Source organism: Podarcis melisellensis (assembly GCF_964234715.1).
Source record: "Podarcis melisellensis genome assembly, chromosome: 5".
Lineage (NCBI taxonomy): Eukaryota > Metazoa > Chordata > Lepidosauria > Squamata > Lacertidae > Podarcis > Podarcis melisellensis.
Genome location: NC_138537.1, coordinates 47,786,785 through 47,792,784, shown reverse-complemented (window position 1 = coordinate 47,792,784; position 6,000 = coordinate 47,786,785).

Below are 6,000 nucleotides of genomic sequence, written 5' to 3'. Positions count from 1 at the left end.
GCTTCACGATGTGTCCTTCCAGTGAGCACTCAGGGCTGATTTCCTTCAGAATGGATCGGTTTGTTCTTCTTGCAGTCCATGGGACTCTCAAGAGTCTCCTCCAGCACCATAATTCAAAAGCATCAATTCTTCGGCGATCAGCCTTCTTTATGGTCCAGCTCTCACTTCCATTTCCACTTCCATACATTACTACTGGATGAGAGCTCTGTGGATGAGAGCTCCATAAACATAAGAGGACTGCTGGATGAGGTAAAGCATGCTGTTCTCACAGTAGGCTGACCATGAGAAGCTGGCAAGCAGGACCTGAGCACAATAGCAATTTCCCCACATGTGATTCCCAGCGACTGGTCTTCAGAGGCATGCTGCCTCTGGTACTCAAGCAGCTGGATTCTACAGGCTGCTGTTATGACTCATACTCCTAAATTGGCCTGAATGCCCCAAAGGGTTCTCTTCCTGAGCATGGCCTCACCTGAGAGGAAACCATTAAAGCTCTCTTAGCTCATATGGAGGTGAAGAGACCTCCCTAATTACGGTCATCTAATCCTTTGCGATTCAAAGGTTTCTCTAAACTGCTCCACAACACTCTTACTCATCTGAATCAGTCAGCGCAGGGTGATCATTAGGTGTACCAGGAAACAAAGCTTTCTTCTCTGTATGCAATTGTAACTAAGTCGAGCTTGCTTTGTGCAAAATTGTGTTTAAGTTATGCCACAGCACTGGGGAAGCTGGAACTTCTTTCTATACTACAAAGGCTGAACATTCTTCCACTGCCTTGGCCAAGACAATAGACTTGTCAGGGCGCAAATCACAGACCCTCCAAGGGTCCCTATTTTCCAGGAATGTCCCTAATTTAGAGAAGCCATCCCAGTTTCTTACTTGATCCCAAAATGTCCCACATTTTCTTAGGATGTCCCTATTTTCTTTGGATAAATGTTGGAGAGTGTGGAGTTATCTGACCCCTGGGCCGTCTGAAGGCAATCCTGTATGAGGAATGTGTGTTTTTTTAATGTTTACTGTTTTATTATGTTCTGTTTTATTATATTATTTACTGTTTTATTATGTTTTATATATGTTGGAAGCTGCCTAGAGTGGCTGGGGCAACCCAGTAAGGTGTGGGGAGGTAGAAATAGTAAAATTATCGTTATGGAATGGGATGCCCCTATTTTAATTGGAGAAGGGTATGAAATCATAAAACAGATTCTGAGTGAATCCCAGGTAGATGGCTCCCAGTTCCATCTACCTAAGATTCAAGAGTAGTCAATGTGATGCTGCTGCACTACAGCTCCCATCAACCCTGACCACTGGCCGCGCCTGTGTTCTCTCTTCCATTTGGCCAACCAAATTCTCTTGGGAAACTTGCAAAGAAGGCTTGATTGAATTGTTGCCTGCTGTTCACTCTTGTACAGAGAGGTATTCTGCTGTTGAACATGGATATTCCATTCCCGAGTTTTGTTACCCTACAAATGCAGTTTCATAACCAGTAACTGTGAATTGACCTGTTTTCTATGAATGCACATAACCCTTTTATATTCCACGTTGCGCATCAAATCCACGTCCAAAGATGTCTCCACAAATCTGTCTCTTTTCCCAGCTGCAAACACATACTGACCACAGGGCTGCAGAAAATCCATGCAAGCCTTATAAATAAAGACCCATGCATTCCCAGCCCCACCCCTGTAGTCAGTCTACAGTCTGCTTTGAGGTCCTTGTTTTACTGCATCTATGTTAGGAACCTTTTCCTGAGCACTTTCATATTGGCTAGAAATAGAGTGAGAGCACATGATGCAGGAGGGAAGGGGAGAGCAGGAGACATGAATGGTGACCTGTACAATGATGGTGACTCCACATAAGAAGAAGCTCCGAAAGAGAATGTTCTGCCTCAATAAGTGTCTTGTGCTTCTCTTGCTTTATCTGCTTGAGTTCATTAATGTATTCTTGCTCTCTCTTCCAGGCCCCTCATGCTCCACCACTTCCTCTCTTGCCTCCCTTGATTTTCCCAGCCTGAGGCAGGAATTTCTATAAGAGTGGATTGTTCTCTTTTTTTTCTTGGGGAGGGGGGTGTCCCTCACAGGAAGAGGAGGAAGAAGTGGGCTGGAAGACAAAGAAGAATGGGGTGAAGTTGCTTGAAGTGGGAAATTTGGCAGTAGCGCCCTGCAAGGAAGGTTCACAAACATCTCCCATTTGTCTTGGTGGCCTAAAAAAAGAGAGGCAAAAACAGAATCCCATGAGCCATACACTTTCTTCAGAGCTTCCTGTTCCTTCCTTAAGGTCTTTCTCTCTCCCCACACCTCTCTCTTCCTCTCCCCCTGCTGCCCCTCCTCTCCACTTTTTCCGAGCCACTTCTCCAAGTCATCTCAGGCAAATGCCCAAAGAACAAAAAGCAAAGCAAGTGTTCTTCACAGCTGTTGGGAGCAATCAGAACTGTCAGAGGCCCACTTTATGACTGCCATAGCAGGCAGAACAAAACATCTTCTGTCTTTCCTCTTCCCTAGGAGTGCCCCCCTGATCAATTCTCCAAAGCATATCCCTCTGCATCCACCCTGCTGAAGGCCAGAAAACCAGCTGCTCTTCACAGCTGGATTTAGTAAGCTGAACCGTGTCAACTCTTTAGTGTTCAGTAGCACAGACATTTTTTTCCGCCCACCTGGGGCCTGACATTGTTTACTTAGCTGCAGAGTGGCTGACAACGTGCTCTGCATAGACTATTAAGCCATTGTAGAAAGTGTGTTGACTGGTACCTTTTGATTTCAAGTACATGACATTTTACAGAGGGTAGGGAAGAAGAATCAGCCAACAATTTGCAGCCAACATTGCAGGTTTACACCATAAAGAACTTGGAGTCAGTATGAATTGAATGGATAATGCACACACAAGCTAGCCACGGTGCACATCTGTCTGGCATTGTGGAAAATGTGCACCTATTGAGAGGGTGAGTGGGGAATTGTGTACTTTGTCTACTCTATCTGCATAACCTCAAGTCATAATTTGAGGATGTGTTACATAACTTGCCAGCACATGTCACAGTTTCTAAGTGGAGAATGTACATATTGACCAGGCAATGCGTTAAATCACGGGTAGGCAAACTTAGGCCCGGGGGCCAGATCCGGCCCAATCACCTTCTATTAGTGCTTAAAAATATCAGAATCCAGCAGATGGAAACCTGGATGTGATGACAAAGATGGCACTGCAAAACAGAAGTACAGGTTCAGATTTTGTCATTCACCTGTCTTCCAGGTTCTTCCTCTTCCCCAGCACCCCCACTGATGCAATTCAAACTCCTCCTTTTATTTGGGTTTTGAAGTAATGTGGATTTAGGATTTATTTATGCTTGTCTTCTTCTTTTTTGCAAATATGATACAATAAAATACAGAACACTAGATGCGGATATGAAACTATAAGAAAAGAAACACACACACACTTATTTAATTTATGAAAAGTTCTATGGATCTTCTACACTGGGGTCTGCAATGTAAGGTAGCTGCCTATTTTAAAGATTTCCTTCCCAATTCCTGTGGTAGACAGACATGTTCCTATAGACATAACACTAAGATTTATTTTCTTTTTCAAAATGAGTTGTGGGATTAATGGAACATTATATTATTTACAAGAAACTGCCTGCCTGGGTCAGCCTTATCATCGTCCTCCACGAATGCAGCTTTGGCACTCAGCAACCTGCTGTTACTCTTTGAGAAGAGCCTTTGAAGTTAAAATTGCTCTTCTCCATGGAGACCTTGATGCTGCTCTGACTGCAAATCCATCTGAGGTATCTAGTGGTATATCCAATTCTCATTTGTGGCATCAAGTGATGCACTCTGATGATGTGGACGAGGTGCTTGTAGGAATGAGGCTGACCAGGTTCCATCCAGACCATTGCCCTTCTTGGCTGATTGCTAGAGGCATGTGTGTGTTCATTGGATGGGTCCAAAGTGTGGTGAATGCATCTCTATATAGGGAAGTGGTGCCTGCTGCCCTTAAGGAGGCATAGTATTACCAACCTGGAAATGTCCACCCTGGATTCAATAGTTTTAGACAACTATCATCCTGTCATTAACACCCACTTTTCGAGCAACATAATTGAGACAGTTGTGGCAGCACAACTGAAAGTCTTGTTGGAGGCTATTGATTATCTAGACCAGGTGTGGTGAACCTTTGGCCCTCCAGATGTTGCTGAACTACAGTTCCCATCAGACCCAGCAAACATAGCCAATGGCCAGGGATGATGTGAGTGGTAATTCAGCAATATCTGGAAAATCAAGAGTTTCCCAATGCTGATCCAGACCCATTTCAGTCAAGGTTCTGATCTGATGGTTTTGGCTATCATGGTGGATGACCTTTCCCAAGAGAGGGATAGATGGAGCATGGCTGTGTTATTCTGATGCAACCTCTCAGTAGTTTTTTTAATACCATTGAGCACTGTCTCTTTTTGGACTGACTTTGCAAGATAAAAATTGCAAGCAGTGTTCTTCAGCAATTCTCTTCCTACCTGCAGGGTTGGTTTCAGAGAGTAGCACTAGAGGACTGCCTATTGGCACCACCACAACAATGCTTTGTGTGTCCCAAATCTTGCCCCTGTACCGTTTAACTATATGAAGCTGTTAGGTCTCAGCATTAGTATGCTGATGACATCCAGTTCTGTTTCTCTGTGACATATGAATCAGGTGAGGTTGTCCAAGCCCAGAGCCAGTGTCTGTAAAATTCAATATAGTTTTTGTGAAGCGCCCACACAGTTTGCACATATATCAGGCTGCAGACAAGGGAGGAAAATGCATCATTGCTGGTAATAGAAAATGGAATTTCTCTCCTAATCTTAATACACTCTATGAATAGCAGAGCAGCTCTGTTTGCAAGCTGGAAAAGCCAGAGCAAAATGGCCCCATCATTTCGATACAGATAGAAAACAAAATGGGATGCTGCAATTGCAATCCCCCGTTACTTGTGTGCCCTCATTTGATTCACTCAGATGACTCAACCCCACCTCCTCAGCTATATTCATAGTCCTCATTTGGAAAATTTAATTTACTCATGTCTCAGAGCAAGCTGGCGATGTGATAGAGCACAAATGTCAAGAGAACTGAAATGTGTGAGGCTGGTGGTAATGCCTCCCCACACCCAAATTCCTACTTCCTCATATTCATGGCAAAGGCCTTTTCTTGCAACAGTAAGAATGAGGTGGCATCCCTTTTCATCATCAATGCATGAAAGAAGGGGCATAAGAAAGCAAAACTGATGAACCTAATTCATCCTTGGTGCAACTGTATTCCTTATCTTTCTGCTACAGCATAATGTGAACCAAGACATCTGCACACCAAATCTTGATTTCAGCAATAATTGCAACAGGTGGTCTTAAGCAAGCTGTTACTTCTTGATCTCAGTCCCATCTCTGCAAAAAAATAATATTCATAGCTTACAGGATGGTTGCATGGTTGAGTATTTGTGAAATGCTTTGAACACCCCAGATCAGGGGTTGCGAAGCTTTTTTGGGCTAGTGGGCACATCTGAAATTTTGAGAAACATCACCTACATCAGCCACCGCCATGCTCAATCGCAGAGATGGAAGTGTGCATATCCAGGGTTTAAAAGAGCATGTTCATTATAGGAGAGGCTGAGCCTGTTCAAACAGAAACTGAGCAGGAAGAGTAAGCAGTCTATTTGTGCATTGTGGGTTTTTGAGGGGTATTAACCAGAGACCTTTCACAAAGACAATAGGATGTACTGGCAGACTGAGTGACACCTGCCCTAGATCACTATGGCCTAAACTAAAACATATACATATGTTTGACTAGCATACCTAATTCTGTGTTGGATTTAGACCTACATAAATGATTAGTAGTATTATGCCAGGGAACTAGCCCATATAGTTGTACCTTGGTTCTCAAACAGAATGCGTTCCAGGACTCCGTTTGACTCCTGGAACCATTCGCAAACCAAGGCACGGCTTCCGATTGGCTGCAGGAGCATCCTGCAGCCAATCGGAAGCCGCGGAAGCCACACTGGATGTTT